This window comes from Notothenia rossii (genome assembly GCF_949606895.1).
Source record: "Notothenia rossii genome assembly, contig: scaffold_134, whole genome shotgun sequence".
NCBI lineage: Eukaryota > Metazoa > Chordata > Actinopteri > Perciformes > Nototheniidae > Notothenia > Notothenia rossii.
This window is the reverse complement of record NW_027639621.1, coordinates 67,113-93,155: the sequence shown is the minus strand read 5'-3', so window position 1 is coordinate 93,155 and position 26,043 is coordinate 67,113.

Genomic DNA, 26,043 nt, shown 5'->3' with positions numbered 1-26,043 from the left:
ACATTGGGGAAGGTCGACTCCCAACCCCCCTGGTCACCCATTTCCAACAACACCCGCCAGACCAACTCATCATCTCGGGCCTGGAAACCAACGACCGGTGGACCATCGGGCAGAGGAAGAGGGCGGAAACATCTTGGATCCAGAAACTCGGGACAACCATACCCAGGGGACTCAACGACAGCTAGCTCTATCTCCTCTGGATCCTCCCTCTCCTCTGCCCTACAGTCCCAGGGATGATCTGTACTGCTCCTCCTCCTCCTTGGTCCATACACTAACAGGATAACACACCCACAACACCCATCCACAGACCCCTAGGCCAGTGCTAACAATTCCCATACCGGAATCCATAACACTACCCCTAACCCAAACCTAACCCTGCCCGTGCCATTGGTCTGGACTGACTACACCACACTCCACCACCATTCCTATCCTGTATCCCCACCTTTCATTACAGACCGCCCACATATGTCTCCCCACACCATGGTAACTTCCTCACAAAACAACACCCAACACATTTTTCTTACACTACACCCCATAGTTATGTTGCACCCTACACAGGTTTTGTTTCTTTATTGTTTTGTAAGTTTTTCCGGCGGCCAGCTGTCGGCTGGTCTCGTACCCCGACCTCCCAGGTGAAGCAGCCGCACCCTACCCACTGAGCTACCCACTGTTCATGAAATACATACCAACACAACCAATACATCATTCATTTCCTCTCACATACACCCATTGCCTTACCCCCTTCACTAGCCTATCGGAGCATTTCTAAGCATCCACCTATTGGAACTTGGAGGCGGGACTCTCCGCCCTCCTCCAACATTTCAAATAGCCTCATTGTGTCTCACTCCTCTTGATCCTCTGAAGAAGCAGCAACTCCTGCGAAACGTCAGGAGGATTTTTCGCCCCGCTGCACAGTACCTACCACTTGATAATATTGTAACGTTTTTAAATTATTTATGCTTTTAAATTATTAAAGGACTATCTTACTCGCTTGTGGGGGTTCTGCCCTTTTGTGATTTTGACTGGCCTTTTTTGGCTAACTGAGCTGGCCCACCTGGCCTACAAACATTTTCACGCCTTTTCGAGTCTCTCCCTGGAAAAGGACAACTATCCTCCTGGGACCGGCCTTGAACCCGGACCTCCCAGGGCAGGGAGCCTCGGCGTGCCCGGTTGGCCACGGGATCTTCTATTCGAGGGAGCTGCTGGATAGCCAGCCTGCTACCTTTGGCTCCATCTCCGACGCCAGGAGGACCCAGAACATCGGGGCCAGACGGAGTCACACCATCCTGCGGACCAGGTAAGGGCCTTCATAGGCGATTGAGATGTCCTCTAATGGGAATCAGACTGTGCGGTGGAGCGCTAGAGGAGCGCAGACACACCTTCACTTTAATAATACTACCAACACCAGACAGACCCTACAACCACTTTTAGAAGTACATACACACCCCATCACCACACCACGAACAACACCCAACATCTCATTGACGGAGCCACAACGCATTCTGTTTCATCCACCAGACCCAGCAACCAGACATAGTAGTAAAGAATATTTTAAACTCATCCAAGCCACACACCACAAAAACATCATAGATAGGGCCATACTGACACGCATATATCCACCAGGCATGACCAGACAGGTCTCCAGACTCACAGATTTCATTAAGCCCTCCACTCCAACAGAACACACACACACACTAATACATAACAACACCATCAGCTGGATGCACACCAACATGACCATTCTCCAGCAACACTACAACACTACAATTACATCACTCCAGAACACTCCCTGGAATCACATTGCATTTGAAATAGCTACAGGTTGGGCACGGAAGCGATATGGCCCCAGGTTACACACAGATACATTACACACAGCCAAACAAACACTCCACAACACCACACCCGCTGACACCCCCACCTCCCCCCCACAACCGTGGAGGTCCCATCCCAGGCACCCTCATCCACTTCCCCTTCTAAGTGAGGAGGAGTTCCCTCACTTACCGAGAACCCAAACCCGCAACAGATCATCCCTCTCCCTCGGTTCCAGGCCCTCACTCTCAGAAGCTGTCTCCCAGTATCATCGCCGCCACCCACCCTCCCAGTCAACCAACCTTGTCCGCCCACCATCAACCGTCAACTCCAGTGACCATCCCGCATTCCATCCCAATTCATACAAGCCCCAGCTAGGTCCCTCTCTGAACCCCCTGAGAGGTCCTGGCCCTCCTCGGCCTCGGCCCCCTCCTCTACTACCCAACCCCCCTTTCCACCCCTCCCCCTCCATTCAGCAGTATCCGCTGCCTCAAAGAACTTCCCGTACCCGCTTTCCAACCCGGGACCCTACCCCATCCAAACCCACTTCCCCGACCACCAGTGAAACCACTACTCCAGCCGCCCCAGATCAGAACTCCAAACTTCCCAGTACCACCCTTCCTTCTACATCACCCCTACCCCAGCCCTCCCCACCGCCTCGGGTTGGCACCATCGACCTGAGTACCCCCTCACCTCCACCCTACTCCCACTCTTCCTCTCCCAACAACACTCTCAGCAACCGCCAAACCACCTTCAAGGTCCACCATTCCAACGTCTCAGTCAGCTTCCCAGATAACATTCTCTCCCTCTCCCCATCCCCTTCAGGTGTCGCCGGTTCCCAATTGGACCTCGCTGGCACCCGGGACCCAACAGACTCTCTACTCCATCCCACACAGGGGCCGATGATGAAAGGTCATCTTCTCAAGGTCATCCAGACCGTACAAGTCCACTCTGAGCCCCCCTCTGGCCAGTCTGTTGGGTCACTACAGCCCAGCGGGTCTACTGCGGGGACTGGCACACCACCCGACCCAGATCCCAACCCCCTAGGAACCCCTCCATTCCTTAACCTCCAAGGACCTTCACCCCCTCCTCCAACTCCACCTCCTTCCCGTCCTACTCCTTCCTCTTCTCCCTCTCCTCCGCCATCTCTCCCCTCTCCAGTATTCCTCCCTACCCTATCCCTTACCCCTGTCTCCGCCCCCCTTTTCTTCAACCCAACCAGCTCCGCTTCCCCAACCCATTATGCACCCATCTCCCACATAGCCAGACCACAGAAGAAAGCACTGGACTGGTCCCTGGGAGGCACAAAAGCCATCCGGATACTGGGAGACTCAAACATTAACCGTATTCCACCCCATACCAACTCCACACTACAGCTGGACTCCTATCCTGGAGCCAAAGTTTATCACTTCTTGGAACTCTTCAAACGCACCCCTCCCATCCCAACAGCCAAGATCGTCATCATTTCCATAGGCATTAACAACAAGGACGATGACGCTAAACGCACCACTGTCAAACAACTCAGTAGTATGATCAAATTCGCTTCTCAGACCTTCCCCAGGGCTTCCATCTACATCCCCCTCATCAACCATTCACCCCACCTGACCCCAGCACAAACACGCAATATCACATTCACTAACAACTACCTTGCCATGCATCACAAGACCCTACAACCCATCCCTCAGGAAGCCTTCCGGACTGGCCAGGACCACATCCACTGGACCTCCCCCACAGCTCAACTCATCCTGGACTCCTGGTGCGGAGAACTAAATTTCTGATTACCTCTGAACCTAACCCGGCCCAACGCATCTTCCTACCTAACCCCCCAAATAACCTCACCAGCACTCCCCCTGTACCTGACCAGAACCCTGACCTGAGGTGGAATTCACCCTCCACCGTGCTTAATTTATCCACCCTCTTTGTCCCCTCTGTAGCCCAGCAACAACTCTTACAGAGGGGCCTCACCTTTGTTCCACGCCCCCCCCGTCATGACCGAGAGGAACTTCAAAGGGATTTACACCAATACCACAGACGTCTCAAAATAATTGACTATTTTCACACCAAACCCCGCACCCAACAGTCACTATTTACCTTCCCTTCCAACTGGGAACCATTACTCACCCAAGTTCACCCCCAAACCAAACAAACTATCACCGCCAACAAACGGGCCCTGCAATCCTTCCAACCACCGACAGACATTCCAGATAATCTGTCGGTGGATGAGCGCAGGGCCCTAACCCAACTCAATAAAAACCCACACATAGTAATCAAACCGGCCGACAAAGGATCAAAAATAGTTATCATGGACAGACACCACTATATCACAGAAGCTCACACACAACTTAGTAACCCACTCCATTACAAACCCATCCCGGACACCATTCAACCCCAGACACAACTGCAAGTTAGACCCATAATACAAACACTTTACCAACTGAAATTCATTTCCGCCAAGCAGAGGGATTTCCTCTTTGGTCCAGATACACCCCGCCTCCGTCAATTCTATCTACTTCCAAAAATCCATAAAGACCCCTCCACCTGGACCATTCCCTTTGAGGTTCCTCCCGGCAGACCCATTGTCTCTGACTGCAGCAGCACTACGTACAATCTCTCCCATTATATAGAGCACCATTTAGGCCCCCTTTCCACCAAACACCCCAGCTACCTTAAAGACACCTACCACTTCCTCCGGATCACTAGACCCATGGTCGTTCCCACCCAATCCCATCTGTTCACCATTGACATCAACAGCCTGTATACCAACATCAACACAGATTTAGGCCTTCTTTCCGTTACCTCCATCTTCTCCAAACATCCAGACCATAAACGACCGGACAAATATCTACTTTCCCTACTCGCCCTCTGCCTCAATAACAACGACTTCATCTTCAACGACCAACACTACCTCCAAATCCATGGAACGGCCATGGGTCAGCGTTTCGCCCCCTCATACGCCAACATTTACATGAGCGAGTGGGAGCGAGAAGCACTGGCCAAGTGTACCCATCTACCATCCCTGTACCGTCGATTCCTGGACGACATTATTGGCATCTGGCCCCATGACATCTCCTTATTCCCACAGTTCATCAACACCCTCAACAGCCATCACCCCACCATCAAAGTAAAATACATCATACATGAACACACAGTCAACTTTTTAGATACCACAGTTTTTTTCCAACCTCTCAACAACACACACAAAAAAATACTCACTAAGGTTTACTTTAAGTCCACGGACACACATTCACTACTACATAAATCCAGTTATCACCCAAAACACACTTTCCCAGGAATCATCAAATCTCAAATTATCCGTTTTCACCGGATTTCCTCCAAACCATCTGACTTCCACCATTCCGTTAGGATTCTGTTCCATAGCCTGCAAGCAAGAGGCTATTCCAAACGCTTCCTCCGTCATATAAAGGACACCACCTTGGCCAGCCTCGCTCCCACTCGCTCTCCTCCTCCGCCTCCCCTTAGAGGAAATCCACCTCAGGTCATGGACTCGGACCAGTCTCCACTCCCAACACCCCTCTCCACTCCCGAATCTTCCTCCCCCCACCCTAACCAGGGTTTGCATCCCACCCCCCTCTTCCCTAACCCCAACCCCTTGGGACGTGGAGACTGCCCTGACCACTCCCCCACCGACAACCCTCCCCCACCCAGTCCTAACCCCAACCACCCCCCACCTGACCCTAACCCCAACCCTAACCCTAACCCTAACCCCAACCCTAACCCCAACCCCAACCCTAACCCTAACCCCAACCCCAACCCTAACCCTAACCCTAACCCGGACCCCAACTGTCAACTCATCCCATTTGTCTCCACCTTTTCCCACACCATCACAGGATTCCACCGGACAGTTAAACATAACTTCTCTCTCCTCCAGTCACAACCATTCTTCTCCAACCACAGGGTCATTTCAGCCTACCGGAAAAATCCAAGCCTACACGACATACTCATACATTCCAAATTTAGCAGCAACAGAGCCTTACCACCTTCACAACATAGTCACCATTACATCAACAGAAAATACATACATAACCAATACAGTGGAGCAGCCTTCCCTGCCCTTGGTTCATTTTCCCTTAATCACAGCAACATAGTCTACATTATCACATGCAACACCTGTAAAAAACACTACATAGGCGAAACAAAACACACCATACTCACCCGTCTCAAACAGCATCTGTACAACATTGGGGAAGGTCGACTCCCAACCCCCCTGGTCACCCATTTCCAACAACACCCGCCAGACCAACTCATCATCTCGGGCCTGGAAACCAACGACCGGTGGACCATCGGGCAGAGGAAGAGGGCGGAAACATCTTGGATCCAGAAACTCGGGACAACCATACCCAGGGGACTCAACGACAGCTAGCTCTATCTCCTCTGGATCCTCCCTCTCCTCTGCCCTACAGTCCCAGGGATGATCTGTACTGCTCCTCCTCCTCCTTGGTCCATACACTAACAGGATAACACACCCACAACACCCATCCACAGACCCCTAGGCCAGTGCTAACAATTCCCATACCGGAATCCATAACACTACCCCTAACCCAAACCTAACCCTAACCCTAACCCTAACCCTAACCCTAACCCTAACCCTAACCCTAACCCTACCCTAACCCTAACCCTAACCCTAACCCTAACCCTAACCCTAACCCTAACCCTAACCCTAACCCTAACCCTAACCCTAACCCTAACCCTAACCCTAACCCTAACCCTAACCCTAACCCTAACCCTAACCCTAACCCTAACCCTAACCCTAACCCTAACCCTAACCCTAACCCTAACCCTAACCCTAACCCTAACCCTAACCCTAACCCTAACCCTAACCCTAACCCTAACCCTAACCCTAACCCTAACCCTAACCCTAACCCTAACCCTAACCCTAACCCTAACCCTAACCCTAACCCTAACCCTAACCCTAACCCTAACCCTAACCCTAACCCTAACCCTAACCCTAACCCTAACCCTAACCCTAACCCTAACCCTAACCCTAACCCTAACCCTAACCCTAACCCTAACCCTAACCCTAACCCTAACCCTAACCCTACCCTAACCCTAACCCTACCCTAACCCTAACCCTAACCCTAACCCTAACCCTAACCCTAACCCTAACCCTAACCCTAACCCTAACCCCTAACCCTAACCCTAACCCTAACCCTAACCCTAACCCTAACCCTAACCCTAACCCTAACCCTAACCCTAACCCTAACCCTAACCCTAACCCTAACCCTAACCCTAACCCTAACCCTAACCCTAACCCTGAGATCCGGTGGCCCTTACAAAAACCTAACCCTAACCCTAACCCTAACCCTAACCCTAACCCTAACCCTAACCCTAACCCTAACCCTAACCCTAATTTTAACCATTTGGGGTCACAAACCTAACCTTAACCCTAATTTATAATCTTACCCTTTAATCTGAACCCTAATCTTAACCATTTGGGGTCAGATGTCTAACCCTGACCCTAATTTATAATCTCACCCTTTAATCTGAACCCTAACCTGAACCATTTGGGGTCATTCTTCTAACCCTAACCCTAATTCATAATCTTACCCTTCAATCTGAACCCTAATTTCAACCATTTAGGTCATATGTCTAACCCTAACCCTAATTTATTATCTTATCCTTTAATCTGAACCCTAATCTCAACCATTTGGGGTCATATGTCTTACCCTAACCCTAATTTATAATCTTACCCTTTAATCTGAACCCTAACCTTAACCATTGGGGGTCATTTATCTAACCCTAACCCTAATTCATAATCTTACCCTTCAATCTGAACCCTAATTTTAACCATTTGGGGTGATAAACCTAAACCTTAACCCTAATTTATAACCTTACCCTTTAATCTGAACCCTAATTTTAACCATTTGGGGTCAGATGTCTAACCCTAACCCTAATTTATAATCTCACCCTTTAATCGGAACCCTAACCTGAACCATTTGGGGTATTCTTCTAACCATAACCCTAATTCATAATCTTACCCTTCAATCTGAACCCTAATCTCAACCATTTGGGGTGATAAGTCTAACCCTAACCCTAATTTATAATCTTACCCTTCAATCTGAACCCGAATCTCCACCATGGGGGGTCAGATGTCTAACCCTAACCCTAATTTATATCTTACCCTTTAATCTGAACCCTAATCTTAACCATTTGGGGTCAGATTTTTAACCCTAACCCTAATTTATTATCTCACCCTTTAATCTAAACCCTAATCCTAACCATTTGGGGTCACAAACCTAACCTTAACCCTAATCTATAATCTTACCCATTAATCTGAACCCTAATCTTAACCATTTGGGGTCATAGGTTCAACCCTAACCCTAATTTATAATCTTACCCTTCAATCTAAACCCTAATCTTAACCATTTGGGGTCACAAGCCTAACCTTAACCCTAATTTATAATCTTACCCGTTAATCTGAACCCTATTCTTAACCATTTGGAGTCATAGGTTCAACCCTGACCCTAATTTATAACCCTACCCTTCTATCTAAACCCTAATCCTAACCATTTGGGGTCACAAGCCTAACCTTAACCCTAATTTATATCTTACCCTTTAATCTGAACCCTAATCTTAACCATTTGGGGTCATATGTTCAACCCTAACTCTAATTTATAATCTTACCCTTCAATCTAAACCCTAATCTTAACCATTTGGGGTCACAAGCCTAACCTTAACCCTAATTTATAATCTTACCCGTTAATCTGAACCCTATTCTTAACCATTTGGGGTCATAGGTTCAACCCTAACCCTAATTTATAACCCTACCCTTCTATCTAAACCCTAATCCTAACCATTTGGGGTCACAAGCCTAACCTTAACCCTAATTTATATCTTACCCTTTAATCTGAACCCTAATCTTAACCATTTGGGGTCAGATTTTTAACCCTGACCCTAATTTATTATCTCACCCTTTAATCTAAACCCTAATCCTAACCATTTGGGGTCACAAACCTAACCTTAACCCTAATCTATAATCTTACCCGTTAATCTGAACTCTAATCTTAACCATTTGGGGTCATATGTTCAACCCTAACCCTAATTTATAATCTTACCCTTCAATCTAAACCCTAATCTTAACCATTTGGGGTCACAAGCCTAACCTTAACCCTAATTTATAATCTTACCCGTTAATCTGAACCCTAATCTTCACCATTTGGGGTCATAGGTTCAACCCTAACCCTAATTTATAACCCTACCCTTCTATCTAAACCCTAATCCTAACCAGTTGGGGTCACAAGCCTAACCTTAACCCTAATTTATAATCCTACGCTTAATCTGAACCCTAATCTTAACCATTTGGGGTCAGATGTTTAACCCTAACCCTAATTTATAATCTCACCCTTTAATCTAAACCCTAATCCTAACCATTTGGGGTCACAAACCTAACCTTAACCCTAACTTATAATCTTACCCTTCAATCTAAACCCTAATCTTAACCATTTGGGGTCATATGTTCAACCCTAACCCTAATTTATAATCTTACCCTTCAATCTAAACCCTAATCTTAACCATTTGGGGTCACAAGCCTAACCTTAACCCTAATTTATAATCTTACCCGTGAATCTGAACCCTAATCTTAACCATCTGGGGTCATAGGTTCAACCCTAACCCTAATTTATAATCCTACCCTTCTATCTAAACCCTAATCCTAACCATTTGGGGTCACAAGCCTAACCTTAACCCTAATTTATAATCCTACCCCTAATCTAAACCCTAATCTTAACCATTTGGGGTCACAAGCCTAACCTTAACCCTAATTTATAATCCTACCCTTAATCTAAACCCTAATCTTAACCATTTGGGGTCACAAGCCTAACCTTAACCCTAATTTATAATCCTACCCTTAATCTAAACCCTAACCTTAACCATTTGGGGTCACAAGCCTGACCTTAACCCTAATTTATAATCTTACCCGTTAATCTGAACCCTAATCTTAACCATTTGGGGTCACAAACCTAACCTTAACCCTAATTTATAATCCTACCCTTAATCTAAACCCTAATCTTAACCATTTGGGGTCACAAGCCTAACCTTAACCCTAATTTATAATCTTACCCGTTAATCTGAACCCTAATCTTCACCATTTGGGAACAGATGTCTAACCTTAACCCTAATTTATAAGCTTACCCTTCCACCTAAACCCTAATCTTAACCATTTGGGGTCACAAGCCTAACCTTAACCCTAATTTATAATCCTACCCGTTAATCCGAACCCTAATCTTAACCATTTGGGGTCACAAGCCTAACCTTAACCCTAATTTAATATCTTACCCTTCAATCTAAACCCTAATCTTAACCATTTAGGGTCACAAACCTAACCTTAACCCTAATTTATAATCCTACCCTTAATCTAAACCCTAATCTTAACCATTTGGAGTCACAAGCCTAACCTTAACCCTAATTTATAATCCTACCCTTAATCTAAACCCTAATCTTAACCATTTGGGATCAGATGTCTAACCCTAACCCTTATTTTTAATCTTACCCGTTAATCCGAACCCTAATCTTAACCATTTGGGGTCACAAGCCTAACCTTAACCCTAAATTATAATCTTACCCTTCAATCTAAACCCTAATCTTAACCATTTGGGAACAGATTTCTAACCTTAACCCTAATTTATAATCCTACCCTTAATCTAAACCCTAATCTTAACCATTTGGAGTCACAAGCCTAACCTTAACCCTAATTTATAATCCTACCCTTAATCTAAACCCTAATCTTAACCATTTGGGGGTCACAAGCCTAACCTTAACCCTAATTTATAATCCTACCCTTAATCTAAACCCTAATCTTAACCATTTGGGGTCACAAACCTAACCTTAACCCTAATTTATAATCCTACCCTTAATCTAAACCCTAATCTTAACCATTGGGGAACAGATGTCTAACCTTAACCCTAATTTATAATCTTACCCTTCCATCTAAACCCTAATCCTAACCATTTGGGGTCACAAGCCTAACCTTAACCCTAATTTATAATCCTACCCTTAATCTGAACCCTAATCTTAACCATTTGGGAACAGATGTCTAACCTTAACCCTAATTTATAATCTTACCCTTCCACCTAAACCCTAATCTTAACCATTTGGGGTCACAAGCCTAACCTTAACCCTAATTTATAAATCCTACCCTTAACCTAAACCCTAATCTTAACCATTTGGGGTCACAAGCCTAACCTTAAAACCTAATTTATAATCCTACCCTTAATCTAAACCCTAACCTTAACCATTTGGGGTCACAAGCCTAACCTTAACCCTAATTTATAATCCTACCCTTCATCTAAACCCTAATCTTAACCATTTGGGGTCACAAGCCTAACCTTAAACCCTAATTTATAATCCTACCCTTAATCTAAACCCTAATCTTAACCATTTGGGGTCACAAGCCTAACCTTAAACCCTAATTTATAAATCCTACCCTTAATCTAAACCCTAATCTTAACCATTTGGGGTCACAAGCCTAACCTTAACCCTAATTTATAATCTTACCCTTAATCTAAACCCTAATCTTAACCATTTGGGGTCACAAGCCTAACCTTAACCCTAATTTATAATCTCACCCGTTAAATCTGAACCCTAATCTCAACCATTGGGGAACAGATGTCTAACCTTAACCCTAATTTATAATCTTACCCTTCCATCTAAACCCTAATCCTAACCATTTGGGGTCACAAGCCTAACCTTAACCCTAATTTATAATCCTACCCTTAATCTGAACCCTAATCTTAACCATTTGGGAACAGATGTCTAACCTTAACCCTAATTTATAATCTTACCCTTCCACCTAAACCCTAATCTTAACCATTTGGGGTCACAAGCCTAACCTTAACCCTAATTTATAAATCCTACCCTTAACCTAAACCCTAATCTTAACCATTTGGGGTCACAAGCCTAACCTTAAAACCTAATTTATAATCCTACCCTTAATCTAAACCCTAACCTTAACCATTTGGGGTCACAAGCCTAACCTTAACCCTAATTTATAATCCTACCCTTCATCTAAACCCTAATCTTAACCATTTGGGGTCACAAGCCTAACCTTAAACCCTAATTTATAAATCCTACCCTTAATCTAAACCCTAATCTCAACCGTTTGGGGTCACAAGCCTAACCTTAACCCTAATGTATAATCCTACCCTTAATCTAAACCCTAATCTTAACCATTTAGGGTCACAAACCTAACCTTAACCCTAATTTATAATCCTACCCTTAATCTAAACCCTAATCTTAACCATTTGGGGTCACAAACCTAACCTTAACCCTAATTTATAATCCTACCCTTAATCTAAACCCTAATCTTAACCATTTGGGGTCACAAGCCTAACCTTAACCCTAATTTATAATCTTACCCGTTAATCTGAACCCTAATCTTAACCATTTGGGAACAGATGTCTAACCTTAACCCTAATTTATAATCTTACCCTTCCACCTAAACCCTAATCTTAACCATTTTGGGTCACAAGCCTAACCTTAACCCTAATTTATAATCTTACCCTTTAATCTGAACCCTAATCTTAATCAATTGGGGGCAGATGTCTAACCCTAACCCTAATTTATAATCTCGCCCTTAAATCTGAACCCTAACCTTAACCATTTGGGAACAGATGTCTAACCTTAACCCTAATTTATAATCTTACCCTCTAAATCTGAACCCTAAACAGGGTTCTAAAACAAGCGCTTGACTAACTAATTTTATTAATGGTAGAATCTATAATCTATAATATTTATTCATTTAAACTGGTACCGTTTCATTCCACTTATATAGACACAAACAATACAATTAAAGACTGTAAAATGTCTATTTCCCTCAAAAAGGGTTAGATAACAACCTTTACTGTGATACCACTGAGCTAATAAAAATGCTAACACAGGTCGTCATAGGCCCAGGAATTTATGAACCATGACCCCGGACCTGGTCCAGATACCATTAGTACATGCTAAACTTATGGTACCACTGGAAACGCGTGTCAAAAACACATAATAATAATAATAATAATAAAAATAATAATAATAATAATAATAACAATAATTATAATAATAATAATAACAATAATATAAATAAAAATAATAACAATAATACTAATGCTAAAGGGCGATGACGATTTTCTTTGACCCGCCCCTAGAAAAAACCAACCAACCAGAACACGGTATTCCATTACCCACAAGGCATAGGGAGACTTATAAATTGGCTCAGAGCGGGATCACACTCTCTCTCTTACGACCCCAAGCGAGCCATAAGGTAGGTTTCCCCTGACGGGTGAAAAATAATTATTTAAATTGATTCAAAGGTACAGATTAAACCGATCTATCAGAGTTTATTCTTCTGTACTTTGTTGATAACATGTTATAGACCTTATATTTTGACACACTGTGGGGATAACTTGTTTTAACAATTCATAAATTATTCCGTTATACAATTAACGGCGGAGTGGAACCAGACTCCCACATAACGCGGTCACATTTTTCCAAATCTGTCCTCAATAAGAGACCATTCAATATTAAAAGCCAATAAATTCCATTATTAATATATTATTAATATAGCACCAAAACTCTAAATCCGAGGATTTATGACCCCCGGAGGTGCTGGAAAATATTCCGGCCGCACCCATTACGTGGTCGCAAAATGGCGGCCGACCGCACACGAGGTAGACTGGGACAAGGTCATCATTCCTTTATTCTGCATTAAAACGTTATAAATCACGTCGGGACTAATAACGTTTAATTACCAATACATTACAGTTATTATATTCAGACCCTTTTGCAGGGACCGCAAGCGGGCTAGCGCTATATGATCCCTGACGGGAGTGAAATAATTTATAAGTTGATTCTAATGTACATTTTAAGCCGATCAATCGGGGTCTACTCTTCTGTATTTTATTAATAACATGTTATAGACATTATACTCAGACACACTATGGGGTTAGCATGTTTTAACAACACAGTAATGATTCCGTTATAATTAACGGCGGAGTGGAACCGGCTCCCCCTCAAACGCGATCACCTTTTTCCAATTTATTTTTAATTAGGGGCTATCCAACATTAAAAGCCAATACAGCCCATTCTTGATATATTATTATTAATGCACCAAAACCCTAAATCGGAGGATAAATTACCCCGGAGGGGCTGCATAAGGCTCCGCTCACGCTATTAAAGGGGACACAAAATGGCGGCCGAGCGCACATGTTTTTAACTTTGACCAGGTCTTCATTCCTTTTCCAGGATTGAATCCGTTTGATGCAGGTATTTTAAGCATCAGTGAATTAGTGTTTTAAACACACAATTTCTCTGCCTTTTCCAGGATTAAATCCGTTTGATGTATATATTTAAAGCATTATTTATTTAGGGTTATAAACACACAATATCTCTGCCTTTTCCATGACCTAATCCGTTTGATGCAGGTATTTTTAGCATCATTTAATTAGTGTTTTAAACACACAATTCCTCTGCCTTTTCCAGGATTAAATCCGTTTCATATATATATTTAAAGCATTATTCATTTAGTGTTATAAACACACAATTTCTCTGCCTTTTCCATGACTAAATCCGTTTGATGCAGGTATTTTAAGCATCATTTATTGAGTGTTATAAACAAATAATAACTCTGCCTGTTCCATGACTAAATCCGTTTGATGCAGGTATTTTAAGCATCATTTAATTAGTGTTTTAAACACACAATTCCTCTGCCTTTTCCAGGATTAAATCCGTTAGATGTATAGATTTAAAGCATTATTTATTCAGTGTTTTAAACACACAATATCTCTGCCTTTTCCATGACTAAATCCGTTAGATGCAGGTATTTTAAGCATCATTTAATTAGTGTTTTAAACACACAATATCTCTGCTTTTTCCAGGACTAAATCCGTTTGATGCAGGTCTTTTAAGCATCATTTAATTAGTGTTTTAAACACACAATTCCTCTGCCTCTTCCAGGATCAAATCCGTTTGATACATAGATTTAAAGCATTATTCAGTGTTTTAAACACACAATATCTCTGCCTTTTCCATGACTAAATCCGTTTGATGCAGGTTTTCCAACATCATTGATTTAGCCTAATAATGCGGTTCACTCGCCCAAAATACAGCGGTCATATTGACTTTACTCTGGTCTATCGACCCGGTCTCACCTCTTAGCTTACTGACCTGACCTACCTACCAGTCCTTTTCCCCTAGTTGGGAGCGTTTAGAAAACAACACAACACCGGGGACCTGATCGACCCCGGCGGGCCACCCTAGATTGAGGGCGTCTAGTGACAATGGCCGAAACGTCCAGTGATCTCTAGGTCCACTACTGAGGAATGTGTTCCAAACAACAACCACAAAGGACTTTTTGTCCCCCCAAAAAAATTATTTTGATTATTTTGGAGGACAAACAACTACTGACCATAGATCAATATAGCGTTCCAATAACTCTCGCCCAGCATATTATTCTCTCTGTTTTCAGAGGAATGATAAACATTGGCAACTTGATCGTCAAATAATCCTTTTTCAGATCACAAAACGGATTAATTTTACTCAATTTTGGTGTTTTCTCTGATCAATTAACTATTTGTCTATTTTTAATTACCAAAAACACAGTACTCTTCTCATCCGGGGTTTATTTCAATCCCCCTGATATCCTTTGCAAGAATAATAATCATTGTTTCTAATAAACAGACCATGTGAGAAAAGGATACTCGCACTACCCTCTGCCGCCACTAGATGGAGACAGGGGACCACTAATAGGTAACTGACTGCTACAGTCATTTTACAAACCACTCCAGGTGCTGGGGATGATAGCCACAACATGCAAATAAAGATAATTCTCGGATCTTTTAATTTGTTTAAATAATATTGTATTTTATTCTATTAATCCCTCTTGTATTAATCCCAATAATTTTAGTGACATCAATAGACCTTTCACCTTACCTTCATCTGATCTATAATTTAGGTTCCCAAATACAAAGACCAGGTCCATATACCTTAACTGTTTCAATTAGATTTAAAGTTTAATTCAGGCCTCTCAGGTGGATAAAAGGAGGGTGGATTTATCTTTGATTAGACAGCACCCCATGGCTGTTCATAATTGATTTAATCCGGTTTCCTCCATTTTTGACAGGTCCTGTTTTGGCTATTTGTGTCTGTGTGTCCCTCTGTGTTAGCTATTTCAATTAGATTTAAAGTTAAGTTCAGGCCTCTCAGGTGGATAAAGGGAGGTGGATTTGCCTTTGATTAGACAGCACCCCATGGCTGTTCATAATTGATTTAATCCGGTTTCCCCCATTGTTGACAGGTCCTGGTTTGACCCTGGGTATATTTTAACTATTAGACTTTACTCTCAATTCCAACAACTTAAATTCACCAAGGTACACTCTTATCTTTAATCAGTTTAATTAAAATATTTTTACTCCTAAATTCCAACAATTAAAATCCACTCCAGGTACACTCTTATCTTTAGTCCCAGCTATAAACCTAACTAGTCGGGCCTATATGCCTAATCCTAAAAACCCAGCTCTAAACCTAACTAGTCGGGCCTATATGCCTAATCCTAAAAACCCAGCTCTAAAACTAGTCGGGCCTATATGCCTAATCCTAAAAACCCAGCTCTAAAACTAGTCGGGCCTATATGCCTAATCCTAAAAACCCAGCTCTAAAACTAGTCGGGCCTATATGCCTAATCCTAAAAACCCAGCTCTAAAACTAGTCGGGCCTATATGCCTAATCCTAAAAACCCAGCTCTAAAACTAGTCGGGCCTATATGCCTAATCCTAAAAACCCAGCTCTAAAACTAGTCGGGCCTATATGCCTAATCCTAAAAACCCAGCTCTAAAACTAGTCGGGCCTTTATGCCTAATCCTAAAATGCCTAATCCTAAATGCCTAAAACGACCACTAATCCCAACCACTCTGGCCCTTTGCCTAAACCTAAACCACATCCCCCCTCCCCACTTTTTCCTCCTGACCTATTGTTCGACCCTGCTCTGGGCGAGGTTCAACGTAAGGAAATGGGCCATAAGCAGACACCGCCAAAGCGGCAAGGGGAAGGCATTCGTTGGGTAACCACCCTCTACCCTTCCTTGTGTCTGTTCTTCAAGCTTAATCACTCTGTCTACTACACTTTACACACCTATGACCCAGTCATGATGCTAAGCTAGGGCATGAGCCGACACGTCCTCGTAGTGCGCGTGCCTTTCCTTGGATCTCTGTATAACCATGAAGTCGTCGGGCGACATGGGGAGATCCGGTGGCCCTTACAAAAACCTAACCCTAGCCGGAGCCTGGAGGAACGGGGGACTTGCTCCGAAACTAAGTATGATTGGCTGAGTCGCTCGTTTTCTTTCCCACCACATATCAATCAATTATTTAGTGATTAGTGGTCTACTGTCATGAAGCCCCCTCTTTTAAAATACTCCTGAACAACTGAGATTGTCATTCATAGCTAGTGTAGTAAGAACAATGGTAGAAAATCCACCTAGCTGACACATCTCAGATTGGGAAGGACTGCTGATAGGATAATAACAAAATAATCCAACATTTTTACTTTCAAAATCTAATTAATTAATGACTCCACTTATGAGTCTCAGGCCGGGGTCAGTTATGCTGCCGCGAAGAGTTCGTCTCTGTTGTCTGAGGGCATCTTTCAGAACATTCCCATACAATGAAATATATCATTGAAGAGCTAGGGTGAACCACCAGGGTAACCTAGCTCACTTACCGAAGGATGGGAATGATTTCTGACCAAATAGGACAAAATAATAAGGCACAGTATTATCTTTAGATTATACCTTAATTACTTATGAGTGTACCTTTTTAACTTTGCCCTTAGTCGGACCGCGAAACTTTGTGGTTAGACTGAGAGTAGAAGAGGTCAACTGACCAATTCTACTGAGTGAAGGCGTTTAAACATCCGCTTATATTCACTCTTAAAATAGGAAAGGGGTTGAGAACACAATAGAAATGATATCTGGATTTAATTTAATATATACCACTCTAACTTTACTCTTAAATAGATAAATACATTTTGGGTACAATGAGCTTAAAAATAAAATAATATAGATATATAAAAAATAATTTTAATATAAGTCTGAACGGATTTATAAGGATTTTTTTTATTATAATACACTGTATATTATAATTGACTTGCAGTTCATGGAGTAACCACTATGAGTGCTAAGGGTCATGTTACCTTCAATTCCGCCGGATCTAACGTCACTTCCGGTTGGCGGCAATATTATTATTGCCTTGCAGTTCATGGAGTAACCACTATGAGTGCTAAGGGTCATGTTACCTTTAATTCCGCCGGATCTAACGTCACTTCCGGTGGGCGGCAATACCACTTCCGGGCTAGTAATTACATGTGGCGGCGGCTGAGAGAGCATGTGTATTAAGATTCTACTAAAATCCTCTGACATCCACATGAAATACTGGTCTTTCAACATCGAGAGTGAGTACGTGTGATTATTAACATGTTAGAGACCAGATATCAGGGTCCATTTGTGTAAAAATAAATTTTAAATACTTACATAAATAAATAATTTCAATATACACTTCACAAGATGGCTGACTCTAATCATCTTTACTAATTCTCTCTGGAAATGAGAACCATTCTATTTTCAATTAGATTTAAAGTTTAACACTATTGGGCTGTGAGTGTGTGGGTGTGTTTGTGTATATTTGAGCTTTTTCAATTAGATTTAAAGTTTAATTCAGGCCTCTCAGGTGGATATAAGGAGGGTGGATTTATCTTTGATTAGACAGCACCCCATGGCTGTTCATAATTGATTTAATCCGGTTTCCTCCATTTTTGACAGGTCCTGTTTTGGCTATTTGTGTCTGTGTGTCCCTCTGTGTTAGCTATTTCAATTAGATTCAAAGTTAAGTTCAGGCCTCTCAGGTGGATAAAGGGAGGTGGATTTGCCTTTGATTAGACAGCACCCCATGGCTGTTCATAATTGATTTAATCCGGTTTCCCCCATTGTTGACAGGTCCTGTTTTAACTATTGGTGTCTGTGTGTCTCTCTCTCTCTCTCTCTCTCTCTCCCTCTATGTGTACCCACCTCAAAGCTCACTGACCTGACCTACCTACCTGTCCTTTTCCCCAAGTTGGGACCGTTTAGAAAATAACACAACACCGGGGACTTGATCATCCCCGGCTGGGGCCACCCTGGTTTGAGAGTGTCTGGTGATAATGGCCGAAACACTCAATGATCTCTGGGTCCATCACTGAGGATGTGTTCAAAACAAGTATAGAGGACTAGTTTGTTCCCCAAAAAACCTCTTTTTTTGAGAACAAACAACTACTGACTATCTGTCACCATAACCTCTTTTCCCAAATGAAAAGGAGGTGCACTTGCACTACCAGCTGCCGCCACTAGATGGAGACAGGAGACCACAAATGGAGGACTGGCTGACAGGAGAGGTATATGCACCACTCTGGCCTTTTGCCTAATCCTAAATTACTTCTCCATAAAAGGTTATTTTACTCTCAACTCCAACAATTTAAATTAACTTAAGGTACACTCTTACCCTTAGTCCCAGCTCTAAACTTAACCAGTCGGGCCTATATGCCTAATCCTAAAATCAATATTATTCATAGACTATCTTCCCCTCAGTTTGACCACTAATCCCAACCACTTTGGCTCTTTGCCTAAACCTAAACCACATCCCCCCTCCCCACTTTTTCCTCCTGACCTATTGTTCGACCCTGCTCTGGGCGAGGTTCAACGTAAGGAAATGGGCCATAAGCAGACACCGCCAAAGCGGCAAGGGGAAGGCATTCGTTGGGTAACCACCCTCTACCCTTCCTTGTGTCTGTTCTTCAAGCTTAATCACTCTGTCTACTACACTTTACACACCTATGACCCAGTCATGATGCTAAGCTAGGGCATGAGCCGACACGTCCTCGTAGTGCGCGTGCCTTTCCTTGGATCTCTGTATAACCATGAAGTCGTCGGGCGACATGGGGAGATCCGGTGGCCCTTACAAAAACCTAACCCTAGCCGGAGCCTGGAGGAACGGGGGACTTGCTCCGAAACTAAGTATGATTGGCTGAGTCGCTCGTTTTCTTTCCCACCACATATCAATCAATTATTTAGTGATTAGTGGTCTACTGTCATGAAGCCCCCTCTTTTAAAATACTCCTGAACAACTGAGATTGTCATTCATAGCTAGTGTAGTAAGAACAATGGTAGAAAATCCACCTAGCTGACACATCTCAGATTGGGAAGGACTGCTGATAGGATAATAACAAAATAATCCAACATTTTTACTTTCAAAATCTAATTAATTAATGACTCCACTTATGAGTCTCAGGCCGGGGTCAGTTATGCTGCCGCGAAGAGTTCGTCTCTGTTGTCTGAGGGCATCTTTCAGAACATTCCCATACAATGAAATATATCATTGAAGAGCTAGGGTGAACCACCAGGGTAACCTAGCTCACTTACCGAAGGATGGGAATGATTTCTGACCAAATAGGACAAAATAATAAGGCACAGTATTATCTTTAGATTATACCTTAATTACTTATGAGTGTACCTTTTTAACTTTGCCCTTAGTCGGACCGCGAAACTTTGTGGTTAGACTGAGAGTAGAAGAGGTCAACTGACCAATTCTACTGAGTGAAGGCGTTTAAACATCCGCTTATATTCACTCTTAAAATAGGAAAGGGGTTGAGAACACAATAGAAATGATATCTGGATTTAATTTAATATATACCACTCTAACTTTACTCTTAAATAGATAAATACATTTTGGGTACAATGAGCTTAAAAATAAAATAATATAGATATATAAAAAATAATTTTAATATAAGTCTGAACGGATTTATAAGGATTTTTTTTATTATAATACACTGTATATTATAATTGACTTGCAGTTCATGGAGTAACCACTATGAGTGCTAAGGGTCATGTTACCTTCAATTCCGCCGGATCTAACGTCACTTCCGGTTGGCGGCAATATTATTATTGCCTTGCAGTTCATGGAGTAACCACTATGAGTGCTAAGGGTCATGTTACCTTTAATTCCGCCGGATCTAACGTCACTTCCGGTGGGCGGCAATACCACTTCCGGGCTAGTAATTACATGTGGCGGCGGCTGAGAGAGCATGTGTATTAAGATTCTACTAAAATCCTCTGACATCCACATGAAATACTGGTCTTTCAACATCGAGAGTGAGTACGTGTGATTATTAACATGTTAGAGACCAGATATCAGGGTCCATTTGTGTAAAAATAAATTTTAAATACTTACATAAATAAATAATTTCAATATACACTTCACAAGATGGCTGACTCTAATCATCTTTACTAATTCTCTCTGGAAATGAGAACCATTCTATTTTCAATTAGATTTAAAGTTTAACACTATTGGGCTGTGAGTGTGTGGGTGTGTTTGTGTATATTTGAGCTTTTTCAATTAGATTTAAAGTTTAATTCAGGCCTCTCAGGTGGATATAAGGAGGGTGGATTTATCTTTGATTAGACAGCACCCCATGGCTGTTCATAATTGATTTAATCCGGTTTCCTCCATTTTTGACAGGTCCTGTTTTGGCTATTTGTGTCTGTGTGTCCCTCTGTGTTAGCTATTTCAATTAGATTCAAAGTTAAGTTCAGGCCTCTCAGGTGGATAAAGGGAGGTGGATTTGCCTTTGATTAGACAGCACCCCATGGCTGTTCATAATTGATTTAATCCGGTTTCCCCCATTGTTGACAGGTCCTGTTTTAACTATTGGTGTCTGTGTGTCTCTCTCTCTCTCTCTCTCTCCCTCTATGTGTACCCACCTCAAAGCTCACTGACCTGACCTACCTACCTGTCCTTTTCCCCAAGTTGGGACCGTTTAGAAAATAACACAACACCGGGGACTTGATCATCCCCGGCTGGGGCCACCCTGGTTTGAGAGTGTCTGGTGATAATGGCCGAAACACTCAATGATCTCTGGGTCCATCACTGAGGATGTGTTCAAAACAAGTATAGAGGACTAGTTTGTTCCCCAAAAAACCTCTTTTTTTGAGAACAAACAACTACTGACTATCTGTCACCATAACCTCTTTTCCCAAATGAAAAGGAGGTGCACTTGCACTACCAGCTGCCGCCACTAGATGGAGACAGGAGACCACAAATGGAGGACTGGCTGACAGGAGAGGTATATGCACCACTCTGGCCTTTTGCCTAATCCTAAATTACTTCTCCATAAAAGGTTATTTTACTCTCAACTCCAACAATTTAAATTAACTTAAGGTACACTCTTACCCTTAGTCCCAGCTCTAAACTTAACCAGTCGGGCCTATATGCCTAATCCTAAAATCAATATTATTCATAGACTATCTTCCCCTCAGTTTGACCACTAATCCCAACCACTTTGGCTCTTTGCCTAAACCTAAACCACATCCCCCCTCCCCACTTTTTCCTCCTGACCTATTGTTCGACCCTGCTCTGGGCGAGGTTCAACGTAAGGAAATGGGCCATAAGCAGACACCGCCAAAGCGGCAAGGGGAAGGCATTCGTTGGGTAACCACCCTCTACCCTTCCTTGTGTCTGTTCTTCAAGCTTAATCACTCTGTCTACTACACTTTACACACCTATGACCCAGTCATGATGCTAAGCTAGGGCATGAGCCGACACGTCCTCGTAGTGCGCGTGCCTTTCCTTGGATCTCTGTATAACCATGAAGTCGTCGGGCGACATGGGGAGATCCGGTGGCCCTTACAAAAACCTAACCCTAGCCGGAGCCTGGAGGAACGGGGGACTTGCTCCGAAACTAAGTATGATTGGCTGAGTCGCTCGTTTTCTTTCCCACCACATATCAATCAATTATTTAGTGATTAGTGGTCTACTGTCATGAAGCCCCCTCTTTTAAAATACTCCTGAACAACTGAGATTGTCATTCATAGCTAGTGTAGTAAGAACAATGGTAGAAAATCCACCTAGCTGACACATCTCAGATTGGGAAGGACTGCTGATAGGATAATAACAAAATAATCCAACATTTTTACTTTCAAAATCTAATTAATTAATGACTCCACTTATGAGTCTCAGGCCGGGGTCAGTTATGCTGCCGCGAAGAGTTCGTCTCTGTTGTCTGAGGGCATCTTTCAGAACATTCCCATACAATGAAATATATCATTGAAGAGCTAGGGTGAACCACCAGGGTAACCTAGCTCACTTACCGAAGGATGGGAATGATTTCTGACCAAATAGGACAAAATAATAAGGCACAGTATTATCTTTAGATTATACCTTAATTACTTATGAGTGTACCTTTTTAACTTTGCCCTTAGTCGGACCGCGAAACTTTGTGGTTAGACTGAGAGTAGAAGAGGTCAACTGACCAATTCTACTGAGTGAAGGCGTTTAAACATCCGCTTATATTCACTCTTAAAATAGGAAAGGGGTTGAGAACACAATAGAAATGATATCTGGATTTAATTTAATATATACCACTCTAACTTTACTCTTAAATAGATAAATACATTTTGGGTACAATGAGCTTAAAAATAAAATAATATAGATATATAAAAAATAATTTTAATATAAGTCTGAACGGATTTATAAGGATTTTTTTTATTATAATACACTGTATATTATAATTGACTTGCAGTTCATGGAGTAACCACTATGAGTGCTAAGGGTCATGTTACCTTCAATTCCGCCGGATCTAACGTCACTTCCGGTTGGCGGCAATATTATTATTGCCTTGCAGTTCATGGAGTAACCACTATGAGTGCTAAGGGTCATGTTACCTTTAATTCCGCCGGATCTAACGTCACTTCCGGTGGGCGGCAATACCACTTCCGGGCTAGTAATTACATGTGGCGGCGGCTGAGAGAGCATGTGTATTAAGATTCTACTAAAATCCTCTGACATCCACATGAAATACTGGTCTTTCAACATCGAGAGTGAGTACGTGTGATTATTAACATGTTAGAGACCAGATATCAGGGTCCATTTGTGTAAAAATAAATTTTAAATACTTACATAAATAAATAATTTCAATATACACTTCACAAGATGGCTGACTCTAATCATCTTTACTAATTCTCTCTGGAAATGAGAACCATTCTATTTTCAATTAGATTTAAAGTTTAACACTATTGGGCTGTGAGTGTGTGGGTGTGTTTGTGTATATTTGAGCTTTTTCAATTAGATTTAAAGTTTAATTCAGGCCTCTCAGGTGGATATAAGGAGGGTGGATTTATCTTTGATTAGACAGCACCCCATGGCTGTTCATAATTGATTTAATCCGGTTTCCTCCATTTTTGACAGGTCCTGTTTTGGCTATTTGTGTCTGTGTGTCCCTCTGTGTTAGCTATTTCAATTAGATTCAAAGTTAAGTTCAGGCCTCTCAGGTGGATAAAGGGAGGTGGATTTGCCTTTGATTAGACAGCACCCCATGGCTGTTCATAATTGATTTAATCCGGTTTCCCCCATTGTTGACAGGTCCTGTTTTAACTATTGGTGTCTGTGTGTCTCTCTCTCTCTCTCTCTCTCTCTCCCTCTATGTGTACCCACCTCAAAGCTCACTGACCTGACCTACCTACCTGTCCTTTTCCCCAAGTTGGGACCGTTTAGAAAATAACACAACACCGGGGACTTGATCATCCCCGGCTGGGGCCACCCTGGTTTGAGAGTGTCTGGTGATAATGGCCGAAACACTCAATGATCTCTGGGTCCATCACTGAGGATGTGTTCAAAACAAGTATAGAGGACTAGTTTGTTCCCCAAAAAACCTCTTTTTTTGAGAACAAACAACTACTGACTATCTGTCACCATAACCTCTTTTCCCAAATGAAAAGGAGGTGCACTTGCACTACCAGCTGCCGCCACTAGATGGAGACAGGAGACCACAAATGGAGGACTGGCTGACAGGAGAGGTATATGCACCACTCTGGCCTTTTGCCTAATCCTAAATTACTTCTCCATAAAAGGTTATTTTACTCTCAACTCCAACAATTTAAATTAACTTAAGGTACACTCTTACCCTTAGTCCCAGCTCTAAACTTAACCAGTCGGGCCTATATGCCTAATCCTAAAATCAATATTATTCATAGACTATCTTCCCCTCAGTTTGACCACTAATCCCAACCACTTTGGCTCTTTGCCTAAACCTAAACCACATCCCCCCTCCCCACTTTTTCCTCCTGACCTATTGTTCGACCCTGCTCTGGGCGAGGTTCAACGTAAGGAAATGGGCCATAAGCAGACACCGCCAAAGCGGCAAGGGGAAGGCATTCGTTGGGTAACCACCCTCTACCCTTCCTTGTGTCTGTTCTTCAAGCTTAATCACTCTGTCTACTACACTTTACACACCTATGACCCAGTCATGATGCTAAGCTAGGGCATGAGCCGACACGTCCTCGTAGTGCGCGTGCCTTTCCTTGGATCTCTGTATAACCATGAAGTCGTCGGGCGACATGGGGAGATCCGGTGGCCCTTACAAAAACCTAACCCTAGCCGGAGCCTGGAGGAACGGGGGACTTGCTCCGAAACTAAGTATGATTGGCTGAGTCGCTCGTTTTCTTTCCCACCACATATCAATCAATTATTTAGTGATTAGTGGTCTACTGTCATGAAGCCCCCTCTTTTAAAATACTCCTGAACAACTGAGATTGTCATTCATAGCTAGTGTAGTAAGAACAATGGTAGAAAATCCACCTAGCTGACACATCTCAGATTGGGAAGGACTGCTGATAGGATAATAACAAAATAATCCAACATTTTTACTTTCAAAATCTAATTAATTAATGACTCCACTTATGAGTCTCAGGCCGGGGTCAGTTATGCTGCCGCGAAGAGTTCGTCTCTGTTGTCTGAGGGCATCTTTCAGAACATTCCCATACAATGAAATATATCATTGAAGAGCTAGGGTGAACCACCAGGGTAACCTAGCTCACTTACCGAAGGATGGGAATGATTTCTGACCAAATAGGACAAAATAATAAGGCACAGTATTATCTTTAGATTATACCTTAATTACTTATGAGTGTACCTTTTTAACTTTGCCCTTAGTCGGACCGCGAAACTTTGTGGTTAGACTGAGAGTAGAAGAGGTCAACTGACCAATTCTACTGAGTGAAGGCGTTTAAACATCCGCTTATATTCACTCTTAAAATAGGAAAGGGGTTGAGAACACAATAGAAATGATATCTGGATTTAATTTAATATATACCACTCTAACTTTACTCTTAAATAGATAAATACATTTTGGGTACAATGAGCTTAAAAATAAAATAATATAGAT